Raw genomic sequence first — 21,538 nt, 5'->3', positions numbered from 1 at the left:
TTTCACATAAATCTTTTCACCTGAGTCTCATAATAACACGTGAAATAAATAGTTCTGATATTATTACGCCTTCAGTTCAAGTGATTAAAGAACTTGCCTCAAGTCATATGGCTCAGAGCCATGTGGCAAATCCCAGGTTAGACTCCAAAACGCCTTAGTTTCTTTTCAGTATAAGACCTCCTCTAACTGCCTACAAAACTTATTCTTTTTTTTAAAAGTTAGAAAATGAACACAGTATGAAAAGATAATTCGGTAAAAAGTAATTCTCATGGTTTCTATATTTTTGAGAATCTGACTGAAATTCTAAAATGAAGTTATCAAAAAACACAGTCTATCTTGTTCACATAAAATATTTTGTAATAGAGAAAATAATAAATATATCCATCAAAAATCACTTAATGAAAATCTGCTCTAATCCTTGCACAAATACACAGATCGTTGTACGCAAATGCTCATTCTTCAAAATTTTTCTACTTTGAAGAGATTTCAATAACATCTGTAACTTTTGAAGAATACTATTTAATAGTGCCTATGCAAAATGATAATAGTAAAACTCTGAATCAACATAGAGCTGAGTTTTGAAACCTGAGAATATTTCATTTTATAAATATTTTTCTTTTAAAAACTAGAATTATTCTTCAACTGAAACCCTTCCTGCTGGGGATGGCCTTTTTCTCAATGGGCTCCAGCAGAATGAGAATGGCAGCAGAATCGTTCTCATCAAGGAGACGAAAATGGGAGAAGTCCAGCTCGTACTTGCACCACTCACTCTTCACAAAGTTCTCAGAAAGCACAAAGATGGTTTTGTGGCTCTTTTCAATGGAGTCAATGATATTGTCAATAATCCACTTGCCAGGAATGAAGTCCCGCTTGTGAAGACACAACTTAAAGGGAGAGTTGAAGTGCTCCAGCTCCTGGACCATGAGGTTCTCCACCCAGTAGGAATCCCGTTCACTGTAGGACACAAAGGCGTCATAGCAGATGTCCCTGCGGGGAGCCTTCCTGGGCTTCCTCTTGGCCTGGAGCCAGGTCCACATCGTCTTCACGTACCACAGTCCATGGAAACGGTGGCACAGAACCCCCGCAAGCAGGAGCAGCAGGAAAAGGGCACAGCACACGGCAGACACCACGACTGCCCTGTGGCATTCAGAAGGTGAGAGCCGGGTGTCCCGAACGCGCTGGCCCCGCACGGGGGATGGAGAGTCACACAGGTAGTCTTCTGGCCAGTCCGATCAGGACCTGGGCCAGGGCCTGCTGCCCCTGCATGAAAGACAGGAAGTCACAGGAGCAAATGAAGCTGTTGCCACCAGCTTCCAAAGTCTTCAGTTTTTGAAAAGAATCAAGTTGCTCCTTAGAGAAAGTTTTATTTTCTTGTTTACTTTCCAAGGAAAGGAAGTACCTGGGAGCATCTTCGACATGTACCTGAAAATGTAAAGTTCTTTAAGATGTGACAAAATAAAAGACTATATGGCTAACATCTAATATGCCTAGTGTCTGGGAAACATTGAGTGTTAGATTGTATATTTTGACACTGGATAAATTCAAGTATGTTACCTTTTCTGGCCTCTGATAAGAGTTAAGTAAAGAACCAAGTGTACACTGACAAAGATCAATGTTAGTCAGGTTTTTCTAGAGAAAGCAACATTGTCCAGAGTTTATAGATTATTTTGTCTTAAAATCAAAGTATGTAGGGAGAACCTTTGAACTGACTGTTTCAGTTCTTCTCCAACCATCAAATGTTCACTGAGATCCAAGTATCCTGTGGATTTTAAATATTGAGAAGGGCGATATGTTATTAAGCAAGCTTTGGCAGTTTCAACTGTGAATATCTTTAGTTAATATAAAAGCATGTTTTTAAAGTTCTATCATTGTGGAAAATTCTCATAGCTAAGCTCTGTTGTTATTACAGTTTCTATTGGGCCTGGTCTGATCATGGGATCGCAGCCATCCCATTTTCCATTTTCCTGAAGTACAGTCTTCCAGTTCTACATTCAATAACTGATTTTCAAATCTTATTGTTTAATTACTTCAACTTGTTTTACTATTAGTTTTTTCGCTGTGGGCCTGAGTGTAAGAGTGTCTTCTGTTACTTGTGATCTCATATGAAGAGCAGTATTTCTGAGTTCTAAATATTTTGGAAACTTGAAAGATTGACAAAACCTTTCCGAGTGAAATTGACCTCTTTATATGTGGTCAAAAGGTACAAATTTCCAGTTATAAGATATATAATTCTGGGAATGTAATGTACAGCATGGTGACTATAGTTAGTACTACTGTTTTAGTAATACTGTTATTATACCTTTGAAACTTGCTAAGAGTAGATCTTAAAATTTCTCATCATAAGAAAAAATAGTAACTATGTGAAATGATGGATTTTAACTAAACTTATTGTGATAATTATGTCACACTATATATACATATATCAAATCATTATGTTATACATCTTAAACTAATACAATACTACATGTCAATCATATCTCAATAAAACTCGGGCAGGGGGGACACATTGAGATACCACTACATGCCCACTAGAAAGGCTAAAATGAAAGACTGACAATACCGAGTGTCGGTTAGGATGTAGAACAACTGAAACTCTCATACATTGCTGCTGGCAATGCAAAACGATACACCCACTTTGGGAAAGTTTGACAGTTTCTTATCAAATTAAATATGCACTTAATGATGCAACAATCTCAATCCTAGGTAATTACCCACGAGAAATGAAAAAATAAGTCCAACAAAAGCATGTACTTTATTCAGAGCTAGAAATGACCCAAATATCTATCATCTCATGAACAGATAAAGAAATCGTTGTATATGTATACAATAGAATACCACTCAACAATAAAAAGGCAGAGCTGCTGAAATATGCAAGAATATGGATGATCTGAAAAGAATTATATGAAGTGAAAGAAGTCAGACACAAACAAATACATACTATAGAATTCATTTAAGTGAATTCTACACAATTCATTTAGATTTAAATTCTACACAAAGCAAAACTATGACAGAAAGCAGAGGTATCAGGGAGCCAGGTGGGAGAGGGGATTGATTGCAGAGAGGCATATGGGGACTTTTGGGGGTGATAGAAATGTTCTGTATCATGATTGTGATGGTGGTTACATGACTGTATGTCTTTATCAAGCTCATCAAACTACTTTTTATATTGATAAATTTTATTATATATAAATTATCTCAATAAACCCGACTTTAAAACATCCTCTTCTCTCCAAGAGCAAAGGATGGATATATCAGGCCTCCAAAATAGAGGAGCTAACCTTTTGCTCGCCTTTTAGAGAAAGAAGGAGAAAACACCTAATTTCTCTAGCAGGTCATCCTGCCTTGCTTATAAAATGTCTCCTTGTACTTTAATTAGTTTACATTAATTTCTCTCACTTGCAACCAAAAGAGACCTGGCTAAGATATTTCTTGATGGAAAGAAAATTGTTTCTTAAGTAACTCAGGAAGTCCAAACTACCTAGAAATATAAAATCATAAAATCTTCTAATATCATATTTGGATGGCTTTATCCCTTCTGGAATGCTCATTTTCAGCTTTCTGCCTTGCCAATACCACTCCATGTGTAATCAGAGCGATTCAGCACCCAAATTTTACAAAGTCCATTCCAGGACTAAACTCATCAGACTACAATGATTCCAGAAATTAAGATATTCCTAGTAAGAATGGTCTAAATGTTCATTTTTTAAAAAAAGAAAGGAAGAAAGAAAGAAAGAAGAAACAAAGACCAACAAAATCTCTTACAGTAAAATTGACTGCTTCATCTGTCAGCCCAAGTGACTGATCTTCTACATTGATTTCAGACTTCTTGGTACCTAACTCCAAGGATTGGAAGCATCAAACTTAAGTTAATTCAGAACAGAAAGTCCATAAAAGTCTTGTTTTTTTTTTTTTAATTTAGAGAATCTGTGAATATTTCAGGAATCTAAAACTTGGGAAAATGAAAAAAGAGAGGGAAAGAGACTTTTCTTCAAGTTCTCTGATGCATTATCCCAGATGCAAAGGGCCAAACCATGAAGATGATACATGAGGTAAGTTTGTATAGGTTAGGTCCAAATATACAAAACTCTCAAGGACAATGCAAATAATCTTCATCTGTTGCAGGACTGGTAGTAGATGATAGAAAAGGAGATTTCAAATTCACACACAGCTGCTGAATGTGGCTGGATGTAAACTTCATGAGGGCATGGACTTTGTTCTCCTTTTTTCAGTGAAGTATTCCCAGCCCTGAGAACACAGTAGGCACTAATCAACTATTACTTGCTTTTTTTTTTTTAATATTTATTTATTTATTTATTTGGCCAATTCGGGTCTTAGTTGCGGCACGCGGATCTTCGTTGTGGCACGGGGGATCTTTCGTTGCGGCATGAGGGCTCTCTAGTTGCGTCACGGGAGCTCTAGAGCGCGTGGGCTCTAGTTGTGGTGCGCAGGCTTAGTTGCCCTGTGGCATGTGGGATCTTAGCTCCGTGACCAGGGATCAAACCCGCGTCTCCTGTGTTGGAAGGCAGACTCTTAACCACTAGACCACCAGGGAAGTCCCAACTATTACTTGTTGAGTGGTGGATTGACATGCCTTTTCAGAACATCAGTTGGGTCTGGAGGAATGGAGTATGGACATTGCAGACACAGGTGGGACTGCAAGGGAGAGAAGTCTGACCAGCGGCTTCTAGCCCCAACTTCCTACACTTGCCGCACAATAGCTGACCTTGTTTAAAGACGACAATGAAGAAATATAGTGTATTCTTTCCAACCACAGAGTCAGACAAAACCATGAGCGAGCAGCTGGTATCATTTTAATATCTGTATGGCCTCATCAGTCAGGAAGAATATGAAAAGAAGGCAGAATTTTATCAATTTCTAAGTTCTTTGGAGTGCCTTGGGAAATATATTGAAATATCTTAAGAATCAAATAACTGCTAAATCCAACCATGTGATGTGGCAGTCTGGGTAGAAGTTGCTGCCTTCCATGTGGATGGAAAAAAATGAGCTCATGATAATGACTCAGACCCAGGGACATGAGCTGTGTGACCACTGCCTTCTCTAGGTTCAGTCCTGTTACAAAGCATAACTAGGGTTCAGGGTGTACCAGTCACGGTCACAGACCATGCATTATATTGCCAGCTTCCTAGGCCATATCATTGGCCACCTCTCTATGAATGAATTCCCAAATTATGTATGATGATGTAATGGTTTCCTACGTGTGTGTAAGTATCTTTCAAAGCCTGGAGGTTGCTGTCTTCTTGGCCATTGTATGGACAGTCATACTTGACCCAAAAAGTTTCTGGATGCAATCTCTGGAAGACTTATAATTAGTATTTATATTAATATTTTGTGCTAAGGAATCTATGAATATTTGGTTTTTAAAGACTTGTCACATTTTTTTAAAATTTGGTCTATTAGAGTCAAGGTCAAGCTTGTAATTCCAACTTAAAATGTATACTTCATTTATATTTGTGATTTTAAGTTGAAATTTTTCATTGTTTGTAGAAACACAGATTGAAACATTTGTCATACATTGAAACATTTAAGAGAGCTTAAATTTTACCATATTTATAAGTGTATTAGTTAGAATTGTCTAAGAACTCAGGAAAGTTTTACTAAGTCAAACAATTGACACTTAAAGAGAACATCAAATATATCACATTTATAAATGCCACTAAAATTAATTAAAAGTTTAGTTAGCTAAGTTTGTAAATGGGACCAAACAAAAGCCAAAGTCCCTTTTAAACTGATGTTTAAATTTGGTAGATTTACGAATAGTTAGTCAAACCTAAAAGCTTAAGGAAGGACAAGATTTTTAACCTGGCAAATTTAGTTATTTAGATATTAAATCATAAAGCCAAAGCAAACTCCTGAATTATCTCTTCTGCAGACAAAAAATAATGAGGACTTTTTTTTAAAAAAGCCAACATTGACAAAATTAAATTTGAGTCACCAAAGAAAAAATTTGCCATGTCCTTCCTTCCTCTTCTGCTGCCTATGGCCACGGTTTCCTCTGGCTTGAGTCAGTTACGGCCTCATCTTCTGGTCTGATCCTGTGTGTCCCGCCAGTGTCCTTCTGCTCTTCCCTCAGCTATGGCTTCCTTGAGCTGTCAATCACTGGAACAGATTTGACTGTGTATACATTATTTACCACGTGCCAGCTCCAGCCCTTTTAGATTACTAAGAGATGATTTGTACTAAATGTTGGTTTATATGATGGGATTAAATCTATGGGATTAAATCCATGGTTAGGGTTAGGGTTAGGGTAGGGTAGGGTAAGGCATCATCAGATCCAGGAACTCCACTCCCTGATCAAATGTGAGAGTCACTGACTTATCTCCCCAACCTTTTGTAAGAAAACCAGTCCCTTTGAGGCTCCCAGCTCACATACGCCATTTGCCCTCATGCCCTCCTCTGTCTCTCACTGTCTGCTGACCTCCTGCTCCCTTCCTCTCACTTGTCGAAGACTTTGGCATCTGCTCACAGACTTCTTCTTAAGATCTTCCAGAAGCCCAGCTGCTTCACTGTTCACAAAGATGACCCACCTGTCACCTCTCGGTTCCTATACCCCCTCGTCCCCCGAGCTCCTCCCCTGCACTACCTCGGTCACTCCCGGGACCCGGGGATTACCAACAGTTGTCCAAGTTCAAAATGACTAACTCAGCCTCCTGCATCTTGCTCAGAGTCCACTGGTCCCTCCTCTTCCCCCAACCCATTGGTCATCTCCTGCCTTGTCTTTCTTCCTTATTTAGTGTAGATTCAAGCCAGTGCCTGGTGCAAGCTGGAGCTCACAGGTGGAAGGGTCAGCAGAATCCGGGGTTCCCATCCTCTAAGCATTCTGTGGAGAGTCATACTTGGCCCCAAATTTCTGGTTCGCTGGGTTCTTCCGCCTTTTTTACAGGGAAAATACCAGCCTGGGTGTGGCCACCGGATGGTCTGAATATGCATGCCCATTGCACAGGGGTGCTGGGGGTGCCAGCAGGAGGTCTTGGGAAGTTGGGATGACGCAGCCTTTCTTACTTCAGAATCTCCAAGACACCCTTACCACCCCCGCAAACCCTCTTGCCAGTGGTGTCACCAAACATGGAGAGGGCTTTCCCCTCCCCCCAATCTCCAGAAGCCTTCCCTGCCCTTCCGTATGAACAGTTGGTGTTTTCTCACTATCATGTAATGGAAAATAGTATACAAAAAGATTTCAAGCCCTCTCACCCCTGAGTCAGATCACCACTTCTAAATAGGAGTTCTAGAGCCACCACTCTCTTTTCCTTATGTTCCTATTCCTCCTATGTGACAAAATCCTAAACCTGAAAGTTCCCTATGGACTTAGAGGAGACCAGACACTGTTTTTACACTTTTCTAGCCAACCCACCTCACCCTCCACCCTCCTCCAGCCACTGGCAGTCTCTGCCTCCCCACATGCTCTCGGGGATGACTTTGCCTCTTATTTCGCAGAGGAAGTTAAAGCCATCCACAGAGATCCCCTCAACTTCTCACTGCTGAGCTCCTACCCACACCCACCCTCCCCTCCTGCTGCAGTATGAGAGGGCTCCCTCCTAGAATGGCCGCCAGCCCCACCTGGTTCAATCGAGACGCTCCCTCCCTGCCGTCTCAGGAACCACGTGCTGCTTAGTATCCTTTCTCTCTCCTGTATTTTCCACCGCTCCATCTCAACCAGATCATTCCTACCAGTGTTTACACATCCTCAAGTCTCTTCCATATTTATTTCAAATAAACAAACAAAAACAAATTCTCATCTCCCTCAAGCTTCTCTCTCTCTCCTCCTTCATAGAGTAACTTCTGGAAAGAGCTCTTTATACTTCCTGTCTCTGTTTCCTCACCTCTTGCCCAGTCTTTAGTCTACTCCAACCTGGCTTCCACACCTATCACTCCAACCAGCACTTGCAAAGGTCATCAATGACCGCCATACTGCTGACTCCCAAATACATTGTATTCTTCCTGTTGTCTAATCTGTCAGAACAAATCTCCTTGCTGACACTCCTTCCTTCTTTGCTTCTCCCTTGGCTTCCATGACCCCACATACTTAGGCTTCCTTTTCGATGCTCCTTTTCAGACTTGTCCTCCCTTACCCTGTTTCCCAAGTCTAGGTCCTAGGCCAGTCCTCATTGGCTGCTTTCTTCCTAAGGAGTCTCATTTATGTTCATCTCTATGCCAATACCTCTCAAATTTAAGTCTCCCATGCAGACATCTCATCCGAGCTGCAGACCTAGATGGTCAACTGCCTTCTGGAGACATGCGTCCACGTGGATGTCTCAGAGCATGTCCATTCAGCATGTCCAAGTCTGAGCTCATGATACTTCTTGCCAAGGCTGGTCCTCTCTTAGTGTTTTTTATTTCAACATGTGGCACCACCATCTATCCAGAAGCATCTGCTAAAGACTTAGTTCTGCTGATTTTACCTCGAATCCATCCAACTCCTTTTACTTCCACTTCCATCAGCCTAGTTAGAGCTACCTTCACCTCTTGCCTGGACTATGAAAACAACCTCCTGATGGTCTCACCTGCTTCGCCTTCTCCGTAGCTCCTTCTTCACGCTGCATCTAGAGCAGCCCCCTCTAATAAAAATATCATGGGAGCTGCTTATGTAATTTTAAATGTCCTAGTAGTTACATTTTAAAAGGTAAGCAAGAAACAGGTAAAACTGATTTTAATTACATTTTATTTAACCCCAAATATTACCATTCCAATATGTAAAGATTATGAAAAAAGTAACAAGATATTTTACATTCCTTTTTTACACTGTCATTGAAATCCAGTGTGTATTTTACATTCACAGCACATCCCAACTAAGACCAGCAACATTTCAAGTGTTCAATACCCATGTGTAGCTAGTAGCTACCATTACTGGACAGTAGAGATCTAGAATGATCTTTTAACAATGCAAATCTGATCATTTCACCCCACCTCAAGTTTAATATTCTTCTGTGGCTTCCAAATTGTTCTTAAGATTAGGATCCAAGTATTTAACATAGGCTACAAGTTCCTGCAGGGTCTGTGATGTGGCTTGTGCTTCAACTTCTGGTCTCTGCCTCTTCTCACCCTCACCGTCTGTGTGCTGCCACATCAGCCACATCAGACTTTCAGGTTTCCAGACCCACGAAGTTTCCACCTACCACAGATCCTTTGCATATGCTGTTCCCTGTGCTGTGGATACCATCCTCTACTACCATCCCTTCCACCATCACCAGCACCTCCACCACCAACATCGTCTCCACCACTAGCACCAGCATCCCCACTGCACCATCACCACCATCTCCACCTGCACCATCACCTCCATCATTACAGTATCACCAACACCATCACCACCACCTCCACCTGCACCATCACCTTCATCATTACAGTATCACCAACACCATCACCACCACCTCCACCTGCACCATCACCACCTGCCATAGAGACTCTCACTTCTCCTTCAGGTCTCCACTCACCTTCACTTCCCTTACTCTTCAGCCTAGATATGTGTTCCTTTCCTTCATAACATTTAGCTTAGTTTGTAACTATATCCTCCCACATGTGTGATTAGTGCCTGTCTCTCTCATGAGGCCATAAAAAGAATTGTTTATCTCACTATTGTATTCTCAGTGCTTACCCAGTGACTTGTATATAGTATGTGTTCAATAAAAACTTTTGAATAAATAAATGAATAAATCAAGATAATCAGGAAATAAAGAACCATAAAATGGGGCACAGAATAGAGCTTGAAGAATGGAGGAGAAGTCAGGGAACACTGTCAAGTTTGGCAGGTAGACTCCAAAGCGGGATGGGGGAGTGGGAGGTAGATGCTTATACTAAGACTGATCTTGTGTTAGTATCTCCACTTGAAGTTTTATGTATGTTTGTTTAATGCCTTAACAAGTCTATGAGGCAGGTATTATCTGCATTTTAAATTTAAAGAGGCTCAGAAGGGTTCAGGACTTGTCAAGTGACATAGGTAGGATTGGAACATCACTCTGTCTGATTTCAAAGCCCATGCACCATGCGTTTCACTAGATCTCCATAGACAAATGCCTATGCTTTTACTCAATGAGAATAATACTATTCAATGAGAATGTGACTGAACCCTCAAATAATAGAAAAGGCTAGATTTTTTTATAGCGTGTATGTACGTGCCCCTATTTTGTTGCAAGATTTCTTCATACAAATGTTGCCCAAATGCATTGCACAATTCAAGTGTGATTGCCTCATATGAGACACTTAAGCAAAATAAACCTTGTCTGAAACGATAGCATTTACTATTTTGAGAAGGAAGTTAAATGATGATTGTATTGGACCTTCTCAATACCAGTTGACTTTCCCAACTGTTTAAGTGAGTTTATGCATATAATGTGCTTAACAGAAACTTGGCATACAAAGAGATCAATAACTGTTGGCTGGTATTATCATGATCATGATCGTTATCCTTCCTGGCTCATAACAGCTTTTCCCTCATTTCCTGCATACATACTAAAATATAGGTTCATAAAAATATGCTATTCCGGCTCTGAAGGACTCACATGAATCGCTGCCATAAATCAGCTTCTGGACTGAATCAGTTCAGCCGCCAAACATGGCCCATGCACCACAGAGCACAGATCCAAAGCCGAACCCGACTGGTTTCCAGGGCTCAGCATAACAGAGTCCCACCCCTCATCCACAGCGTTATGGGGACAATGGAGCAAAAGCGCCAGAGCTTTGTCATCAGAGAGACTCGGGTTCAAACCTTACCTCTTCCACATGCTAGCGTTATGACTGAGCAGATCACAAGACTCAGTTTTTACATCTGTTAAAGGGGAATGATAACTCTTAGCCAGGGTATAATGCCCAGAAGCTGGTACATGCTCAGTGTTAGCTATTATTTTTTAAGAGGCATTTAAACTGTGGGAACTTAGTTCCTGCTCTAGTTTGCTGTAGGTCAGCCAGTCTAATCCAATTGTTGATGGATCAGGAGAAAAATAATGAGAACATTTGTCCTGGGGGAAGGAATCTCACACAGTCACTTGCTCTGCCCACAGCCACCTTTCTATTTCCTGATTCAAGCGGCCACTGCCCCCAACCCCCCAGAATCTGGGGGGACAGCAGGAATATCACCTCGACAACCATGAACCTGCCATGGCTACAGTGGGGTCTGGTCCTCCCTCAACTGTCCATCTGTCCAACAGTCCAGATTGACTTTTAGAAAGTTAGGATACTATGACTCTTGCTTGTTGTGAGAAATAATATTTCAAAGTGTTTTTAAAACAGGTCTGCCATGAAAGTACAGTAGGGAGGCAGTGTGTGCTGTGGTTACAGATAGAGGTTGTGGGCCCTCTTGCTAACTGCATGATCCTCCCCAGTTATCATCTCTGTAAAATGAACTTAATAGGGTTGTTATGACGATTAGGCAAAGTGCCTTCTGCAAAGTACAAGCAGTGCCTGGCCTTTGGGAGTGCTATGAGTTGTTTGTCAGTAGAGCTAAAAGAATAATAGTATTTATTTTGTGGAAAATCAACTGGAGAAATGAAGCTGCCTGTCCATATCTGTGCACAAACATGTAGCATATGAATAATAATAATAGGTGACAAAAGTACACAGTGATGGGGTGAATGAGAAGAGAAAGCGGATTGTAGCTCTGTTGACTGAGGCACTCTTAGACCCGTGAAATTGCAGAACTCAAAGCTGTGTTGGCAGATAATAAAAATTCCAAGAGAAAATTAAACTATATGAATGGGTGTGGATATCTGGGTAGATTTTTTTTCCCCACTCTTTCCTAAAAAAGCATTTGTTTCTAATCTTAAGCTGACTGCCCTGCCAGGAAAATTACCAGATAACTGTTGCCACTCAAATAATCAGATCCTAAACCTATCTTTCTGGTCCAATGGGGGCAGAAGACCCAACAGGTGAGGAAAGACCTTATCCAATGTCAACCAAATATAAAGTCACCGACCCTCCCCCTGTGTCACTCTCAAAGAAGCAGGCATTATCAAGAAAGAATTATTCCTTGAGGGACCTGGAATGGACTAACTGGCCAGAAACTCTGTATGAAAATGATGCCATAGAAAGCGTTCACTTGGACGAATAAGTCCCTTTGACAAAAGGTAAATACACTAAGGAATGTAAATATTATGGGGCTTCCGACTTTAAGATGAATATTGTTTCCCTCTTACCAACTAGACAAGCTCAGTTTCTCTCAGAAAATGAGGGTTTGATGACACAGGTGGAGGTGCAATTTGGGAGCAGAGGGTGTGGCCTCAGGCAGATTCAACTGGGACAATGAAGGCAAAGTATTAGGGAAGAGGGGGGGACCCCCTCAGGAGCAGAGAATAGAGTCCAGGAAAGGGGAGGGGACAGAGGAAGGAGGAGGGGAGAAACCCACTCCAGGAAAACCTCATCTGAGAACACGTTTTGTCTCTTTGTCAAGGGATGGCTCCAGGCCACACCCACAGGCCCAACAGTAGCGTATTGTTCCTTTCGGAGGAGAGACCTGGGACTGCTCTGGGAGGGGAAGGACGCTGCTCTCCTTTCCAAGACCGCGGGCCAGCTCTGCTGAGGAAGATTCCCTGCATCGCGAAGAACACACAGGAAGACTTGTTCTGCTTGAAATCTCAGAAACTTGCACAACTGGACCAACCCCAGCTCTGCCAGGAAGCGGGCAGGACAACCCTGTCTTGCTGCAGGCTGTCCAGGGAGTGACTGCAGTCACATTCCACTCTTGCATCACATGTTTCCAGAAATTTCAGTTTTAGGAAATGAAAGTGACTGCTCTGGAGGACCTGAACTTCCCGTTGGAACCACGCCATGCCCAGCACAAGCCATCGTGCAGGAAGCCAAACCAGACAGGGGTGGCCTGCAAAGGGAGGGTGGCAAGAGAGCAGGACTGTCAGGCACCTACGAGGGGCCAGACATTGGCTTTCTGTTGACAACGTTTACTCAGCGTGTCCTTCTGTCAGGCGTGGAATTAGTTGCTGGGGTGAACGGCACAGAGTCATGGCCCCTGCCCTTGAGAAGCTCACAGTTTTAAAAAGGAACAAATCTAACAAAACAGAAACAGACTTACAGATACAGACACCAGACTGGTGGTTGCCAGAGGGGAGAGGTGTGGGTGAGAGGCAAAATGAGTGAGGGAGATTAAGGGGTACACACTCGTAGGAATAAAATAGATAAGATACAAGGATGTACTGTACAGCACAGGGAATATAGCCAATATTTTATAAGAACTTTACATGGAGTATAATCTATAAAAATATCAAATCACTGTGTCTTACACCTGAAACTAATATAATATTGTAAGTCATACTTCGATTGAGAACAAAAACTCACAGTCTTAAAGGGAAGACATAAGTTGTGCAAGTAATTCCAAGAGGGACAACATGAACACTACACATGAGGCGAAAGTCTCTCAGCATCCCTGTGAAAGATTTATGAACCCCGTTTTGCAGATGGGCAAACTGAGGCTAGTAGAGGTCAGAGAAGCTAGTAAGAAGCACAGCCAGGATCTGAAGTCCAGTCACCTAATTCCATAACCCATGTTCTTTCTATCAACTGCCTTTCAGTCTCTACCATGTGCATGTCACCAGGGTGAGAGCTTGAAAAACTATTTACTCTGAGCTTCATACCTTCCAAGGGTGAAGAGCTACACAAATAGGTGGATTTGCCAAGAGTAGTGGAATGGAAAATGGCGACAGGAAATGGTGGCCCACCCTTACTGGGTCGGTGGTCTTCTGCGTGTCAGTCAGTGTTTCTGGGCCTCAATTTCTTGGGAGTGTTACCTTTTTACAGGGTTGTTAAGATTAAATTAGATGGTGGATGTGAAAAGTAGTTTGTAAGTTAAAACCACTGTTCTCATGCTTATTACTCTTACTACTACTTTTCAGCTTTGGAAGATACAGTAGTACCTGCCTTGGGAGCAAAGAGCAGGCGTGCTTACTGCCCAATTGGAAAGATTTGAGTTCCCCAAGCTCAGGGATCCTCTGCTGTCATACACCCCACTGTGTGTGCAGGTGTCACGGGGCCCTCCTCACCCTGCCCCATGGGAATCTGGGCTCAGTGAACCATGCAAAATGCTGATACTCTAGCTGCTGCCATTGCTGTAAGAAATAATCCTTTGGGGCTTCCCTGGTGGCACAGTGGTTGAGAATCTGACTGCCAACGCAGGGGACACGGGTTCGAGCCCTGGTCTGGGAAGATCCCACATGCCATGGAGCAACTAGGCCCGTGAGCCACAACTACTGAACCTGAGCGTCTGGAGCCTGTGCTCTGCAACAAGAGAGGCCGCGACAGTGAGAGGCCCCCGCACCGCGATGAAGAGTGGCCCCTGCTCGCCGCAACTAGAGAAAGCCGTCGCACAGAAACGAAGACCCAACACAGCCAAAAATAAAAATAAATAACTAAATTAATTAATTAATTTAAAAAAAAAAAAAAAAGAAATAATCCTTTGTCACTGGTCTCCTGTGTTCTGCCAGCATCCATGGGACCGTGACAAGCCAACTGGTTAGCTTGCCTTTGGAAGGTGGAAAAGGCAAGGAAATGGACTTTTCTCCAGAAAGGATTTTAGCCCAGTGTCCGACCTCCAAAACTATAAGATTAAAAATTTTTTCTTGTCTTAAAGACACTAAATTTGCAGTAATTTGTTAAAGCAGCAATAGGAAACTAATACAGCACTGTCCAGAAGTGATCGTATCTGAGGTTTTACCCCAATTGCAAGCTAACCAGTCAAGGAATGACCTTGACTCTGACACTCTGGTCTCCTTCTTTCACTTATTAACACACTTATGATTACATTGGGCCCGACCAGAGAATCTAGAATAATCTCCCCATTTCAAAACCAGCTGATTAGCCTCCTTAATTCCATCTGCAGCCTTAATTCCTCCTTGCCATGTAACATAACATATTCACAGGGTGTGGGGATTAAAATGTGGACGTCTTTGGGAGACGATTATTGTGCCTATCACAAGTAGTAGGAAAGGAATCCACAAGTGTGACAGTTGACAAAGGGAAGCCACTTTGCAATATAACATTGTCACAAAATATCCACATGTTCGAGTCTGGCTGTCCCAATTTCCTGCATTTCTCAGGACAATTATAACCATCACTATGTAATAAATCCTTATAGTATGTTTATGAGAAATGGCTTTACTGTAAATCGAGGCCTGTCGCATGGCTTTCATTTTGAGGCTCTTATTTGACAACCAGATTCCACTATGTGACTTCCTGTTCGTTGTAAACCAGACTATTCCAGACATACTCTCCAAGTTTGACAAAAATGCTAACAGCCAATTTCTCATGACACGGTTAAGACCAATGAAAGTTTTGTTTTATTTATCTGGATTAAGAAACACTCATTTTATATTATCCTATTTTTTGTTTTAGCATAAATTTAGTTCCTACCATGGATCAAATCATATCATCCTTGTGCATAATGAGAATTGGAACTCAGTAGTAAACTTATGACAGAGTTTTAGTTGCTTTAGACTTTTCAAAACATATTATATTTAACATGTTATATTTAATGAATAATTTATTATAGGCAAGTATCTCTTAAGTTAAACAAAACAAAGTTCTTTTCCATTTATTCGTTCATCCAATAAATATTTATTGAGTGTCCACTATATGCCAAGCAATGCTGGGGAATTAGAAGTGAACAAAACAAATCTCTGCCCTCATGGAGCTTAATTCTTGTCAGGTGGGTAGGGAGGCCAACATGGCGGCATCACTGGGTCCTCTGCTCAGGGTCTCATCAAGCTGAAATTCAGATACTGACTGGGGCTCTCACCACAGCCTAAACCAGGAAAAGAGTCACTTCCAATATTTCTCAGGGTTTTGGCTGAATTCATTTCCTGAAGCCATGGGTTGAGGATTTGTTTCTAGCTCAGGGTCACTGTTGGCTCCTAGGGGCCACGTGAGTGTCTCCAATACAACCGTTTACTTTATGACAGCTGATTCTTCAAAGCCGGCGGCATAGACAAAGTCTGCTAGCAAGACGGGGGTCTTATACAACGCGACATGATTATAGGACCGACACCCCATCACGTTCACCACATTCTATTGGTGAGAAGTAAGTCACAGCTCTTGCCCATACTCAAGAGGAGAATATTATACAAGGGCATGGACACCAAGATTTAAGGATTGTGGGGACCAGCCTAGGGTCTGTCTGCCACATTGAGACCCAGGATGAGTCCAAAGGGGCCAGTTATTGTGCACAAGGGAAACTCTGGAACACAGCCCCATCCTACATGTCCAGAGGGCGGAGAGATGGAAATATTTGGTAAGCAACATTAATGACCTCCACAAACAAACATGTAAATATACATGTCAAGTGATAATAAATACTATGGAGAAAATAAAGTAGTGTAAGGGGAGAGGGATTGATGGCATGTGGGAATGGGTATCAATCAGGATAGCTTAGGTTATGCTGCTGTAACAAATATACAGAGACCACTGAGGGTCCAGACAAGTCTCCAGGGAAATTTTGCTCTAGGTAGTGACTCAGCAATTCAGGCTAATGTAAGCTGCACCAACCTGTGGTCAAATCATCTGGAACATGTGGTCTGCCCTCTCACTGCAGAAGAAAGCAAACATCAATATTATACATTGACTCTGAAGTGCTTCAAACCAGGAGTGACGTGACTTGTGCTCAAATTCATTATCCAAAGCTTCAAAAGTTCATAAAAAACAGAAGTAAAACCAATGCAAAACTTAAGTAGGAATTAGTAACCTCACTTGTCTTGCAAAACTAAGTTAAACTAAGCTTTGCTTAGTTTAAGCTTTGCTTGTAGGAAATTCTCAAGTCTAGTCTCCATCTGTGTTTGATTTTAACAAAAGCGATAAAGGGCAAGGAAGTACAGTCTCCACGTGGGTGATAAGGTGAGCCCAGGATAGAAGCCTAAAGGGAGAGAGGGAGTGTCACGGGGACATGTAGGGAGTGAGTGTTTTGGGTGGTGAGAACAGCAGGTGCAAGGCCTTGGAGGCAGAAGCTTTCTTGGTGTCTTTGAGAGATGGTAAGGAGGCCAGCGCTTGGAGTAAAGTGAGAAAGAAGGGCAGTGTGGGAGATGGGGTGGTGGGAATCATGTCATGCAGGCTCTTGGGGGTCATGGCTCTCACGGGTCATGGAAAGCCACGGGTGGGTATGGAGTGCAAGTGTGACACGGGCTGACAAATTGAAAGTTCCGGCTCCGGTTGCTCTGTTAAGAATAGACTATCTCAACACCTTGTCTTTCAAACCAAAAGCCCACACACTCCATAATCCAACCTTTGTAGGTGGGGCAGACAGAGCTCTCTTAAAGCTTGGTTCTCTCAGAAGTCACTTGTAATAGGTCTCTGAGTATTGGATCTTGGCATTATTTTAGGTACTCTTTCAGAATGTATCAATTCTCCATTTCACCTTGAATAATTACTGGGCAGAAGCTTCCTATCCAGTCATTCTTAGAGATCTGATCCCATTTGCAAATAGTCACCTTTCAATGATGTGCTTTTTATGATACCATCAGCTTCGGAGGTTCTGTAGAAAACAGAGAGAGTAGGTATTTGGTTGTCTTTTTCTGAATCCCAGGCTGAAAGACAAGCCTCTATTTGAGCATGCCCTTCGGTGGCAGAAGGGAAGAGTATGAGACAAATGGCCATGCGGCACCTGTTAAATCTTCCCCTGGAAATTAGCACACTGTCACTCTGCCCACATTTCACAGCCAAAGCAAGAAATCAGGCCAAGCCTGACGATGGGGCATGGAGTATATCCCACCCACAGGGGGTGCTGTTCAGAGAGAGAGTGGATATGATCTACCTCGGTCACTAGATCAAGTCAGTCTGGTCTGAGATCCCTTAGGAGGTCTTCAGCTTAGAAGCGCAAGTTCCAGCTGAGCGTGGGGCTCTTTGGGGAGGAGGAGAAGGCGTCCGAGGGCCCAGTCACGGTGTCACTCACTCTCCGAGGAAGAGTGAGGCCAGGAAGAGGAGCGGTTGTGAGGAGCAGAGGAGAAGCTCCGGGTCACAGCGTCTGCGGTGGGAGAGGTTCACAAAGAGAGGTGGTCTGCAGGAAGTGAAGGATCAGTTTTCTCCACGAGAGACGGCCAATCCCACTGGGGCTATCTTCGAGCCACTGACCTCCTGCTTCAGGTCACCAGGATATGGTAAAGGCAGCAAAGCCAAGTAACGTCTGCAGCTCAGTCTCCAGCTTTCGCTGGTGTGAGCTTTTCAGTCCCATCACACTTTGCTGTGCACAGGTCACTGTCATTTGTTGGACTGCCGTGTAGCACCTCCCAGGGGCCAGGTACCTCCCTGAGGTTGGGGGGGGGGAGTGGGGGGGGGAGGTGTGATTCAGGAAGGGGCACGAGGCACTTGTATCAGTACATATGCCGAAAGCAGGATGCCCAGTAGGAAGACGTCTGAGGAACAGGAAGCCCTGCCCTGTGCCCTATGTCCTGCTCAGTGGCTGAGGTTGGGCGTGGACCAGCCTTGGTCTCTCCCAGTCCTAAGTTTCCATGACCACACCTCTGTGTTAGGCCAGCTTTTCTCACAGAAATGACCTGAGAAAAACAAAAGGCAACAAAACTTCAGTATTTAAAACATCGTGTTTTAGCAACAAGGTGGGGCTATTCCACAGTTCATTCTTTTGGCAACAAAACACACAGCTGAGTCTTCCCCTGGCTGACTCATGGCTGCTGGCTCGGCCTGGGTTTAATATCACATCAAAGACCCCAGTGGTCATGTTCTCACCTAGGGTGATCAACTATCCTGGTTTCCTCCGGACTGCCCTGGTTTTAGCCATGAAAGTCTCACGTCCTAGGCAACTCCTCCATCCTGGGCCCCCGGGGTGGCTGATCACCCAACTCATCCTTTTTTTTCTTTAATTTTTATTTATTTTTAAATTTTTATTGGCGTATAGTTGATTTACAATGTAGTGTTAGTTTCAGGGGTACAGCAAAGTGAATCAGTCATACATATACATATATACATTCTTTTTTAGATTATTTTCCCATATAGGTCATTATGGAGTATTGTGTAGAGTTCCCTGGGCTATGTAGGTCCTTATTAGTTATCTATTTTATATATAGTAGTGTGTATATGTCAATCCTAATCTCCCAATTTATCCCTTCTCCCCCTTCCCCCCCAGTAACCATAAGCTTGTTTTCTAAGTCTGTGAGTCTGTTTCTGTTTTGTAAATAAGTTCATTTGTATCATTTTTTAAGATTCCACATATAAGCAATATATGATATTTGTCTTTCTTTGTCTGACTTACTTCACTCAGTATGACAATCTCTAAGTCCATCCATGTTGCTGCAAATGGCATTAATTCATTCTTTTTTATGGCTGAGTAATATTCCATTGTGTATATGTACCATATCTTCCTTATCCATTCATCTGTCGATGGACACTCAGGCTGCTTCCATGTTCTGGCTATTGTAAATAGTGCTGTAATGAACATTGGGGTGCCTGTATCTTTTTGAATTATGGTTTTCTCCAGATATATGCCCAGGGGTGGGATTGCTGGATCATATGGTAGCTCTATTTTTAGTTTTTTAAGGAACCTCCATACTGTTCTCCATAGTGGCTGCACCAATTTACATTCCCACCAACAGTGCAAGAGGGTTCCCTTCACTCCCCACTCTCTCCAGCATTTATTGTTTTTAGATTTTTTGATGATGGCCATTCTGACTGGTGTGAGCAGATACCTCACTGTACTTTTGATTTGCATTTCTCTAATAATTAGTGACGTTGAGCATCTTTTCATGTGCTTTTTGGCCAACTGTATGTCTTCTTTGGAGAAATGTCTATTTAGATCTTCTGCCCATTTTTTTTTTTTTTTTTTTTTTTTTAATTTATGGCTGTGTTGGGTCTTTGTTTCTGTGTGAGGGCTTTCTCCAGTTGCGGCAAGTGGGGGCCACTCTTCATCGCGGTGCGCGGGCCTCTCGCTATCGCGGCCTCTCTTGTTGCGGAGCACAGGCTCCAGACGCGCAGGCTCAGTAATTGTGGCTCACGGGACCAGTCGCTCCACGCATGTGGGATCTTCCCAGACCAGGGCGCGAACCCGTGTCCCCTGCATTGGCAGGCAGACTCCCAACCACTGCGCCACCAGGGAAGCCCTGCCCATTTTTTGATTGGGTTGTTTGTGTTTTTAATATTGAGCTGCATGTGCTGTTTGTATATTTTGGAGATTAATCCCTTGTCAGTCGCTTGGTTTTCAAATATTTTCTCCCATTCTAAAGGTTGTCTTTTTGTCTTGTTTATGGTTTCCTTTGCAACTCATCCCTTCTAGTGGATTCTGCAATGAACTGCAGGCTGCTGCTGTGGCAAATACGTGGATTCTAGCATCAGGTAGACCCAAGTTCAAATCTTTGTGTGTGCTATGTCACTTCCAAGCTGTGCGATCTTAGGGAAGTTACTTGTTATTCCAAAACAGAGACAGTATTTACCTTGTGTGATTTGTTATAAGGTCTGTTATAAGGTTCTCACCTCACCAGTCACCGCGTCCCCATCACTCACTTTCTTCCATGTTACTGGCCTCTGTTCTCTTCCTCAAACACGCAAAGCTCTCTGTCCCCCTGTGCACTTCCTGCTCCCCTGTCAGGGAGACCTGGGTATTCCCAGACAGGATCCTTCTTGTCATTCAGGTCCCTGCTTACCTGTTCCCTCCTCACGAGGTCTCCCCTGCCCACTCACTCAGGAGTCCCTTTCCCAACACTCCCAGGCACTCTGTCTTCTCCCTGTTTCATTTCCTTCCAAGTGCTAAACATGAGCTGGAACTGTCTTGTCTATTTGCGATGGGGGCAGGCAACCTTCTAAAATGGCTCCCGAAGGCCCCCACTTCCTGCTACTCATTTCCTCCCCTTGAGTGGGGGGCAGGACCTAGGGACTTGCTCCTAACAAAGAGAATATGGCAAAATGATGGCAGGTCACTTCTGAGATTATGTCCTAAAGGCATGACTTCTGTCTTCCCTTTCTCTTCCGATCTCTCTCTCTCTCTCCCCCACCCCTGCCCTGCTTGCTTGTTCTGCTGAAGCGAGCTGCCCTAATGGGGAGGTGCATGTGGCCAGAAACTGAGGCCAGCCTGCAGCCAACAACAAGCAACACACTGAATCCTGCCAACAACTACATGAATGAACTTGGAAACAAATTCTCCCCCAGCTGAGCCTTGAGGTAACTGCAGCCCTGACTGACACCCCAAATGCAGCTGTGAGAGAAACTCTGAGACAGAAGGCCCCAAGCTGAGTCGTGCCGATTCCTGACCCGCAGAAACTGTGACATAATAACTGTTGTTATTTTAAGTCACTAAGTTGGGGGTCATTTGTCATGCAGTAATCAAGAACTAACGCAGTGATGTATTGTTTTTTTCCCCCTCTAGATTATTAGCACCCTGGTAGAAGGGAGCATGCCTGTCTTGTTTACTGTGGTATGTCCAGAGCACAAAACAAAGTGTGGCACATAATAGCTGCTCAATTTTATTGAATGAGCAAATCATGAGGACACGGGCTGCCTACAGGGCACGTCAGGAGAGATGAAACAAATATTTGTTGAATGAATGAGTGATTTAGTGGCCAATTAAACGTGAGGAGGGTTGGGAAGAGAGAGTGTCTGG

The 21,538-nt window shown here is 43.0% G+C and overlaps 1 pseudogene across 1 annotated transcript; it reads right to left on the bottom strand.

Annotated features, from left to right (window-relative positions):
• Positions 1 to 638: 638 nt before the first annotated feature.
• LOC309628522 (toll-like receptor 2 pseudogene) lies at positions 639 to 15,999 on the bottom strand (annotated as a pseudogene). Its single transcript has 2 exons — positions 15,899 to 15,999; positions 639 to 1,438 (listed from the first exon to the last, which is right to left on the bottom strand). The product of its transcript is annotated as a toll-like receptor 2 pseudogene (transcript).
• Between the last annotated feature and the right edge of the window lie 5,539 nt (positions 16,000 to 21,538).

This window comes from Balaenoptera borealis, assembly GCF_965194805.1.
Source record: "Balaenoptera borealis genome assembly, chromosome: 4".
In the NCBI taxonomy this organism is placed as follows: Eukaryota; Metazoa; Chordata; class Mammalia; order Artiodactyla; family Balaenopteridae; genus Balaenoptera; species Balaenoptera borealis.
Note: the sequence above shows the minus strand (reverse complement) of the source record. Positions and strands in the feature narration are given on the sequence as shown.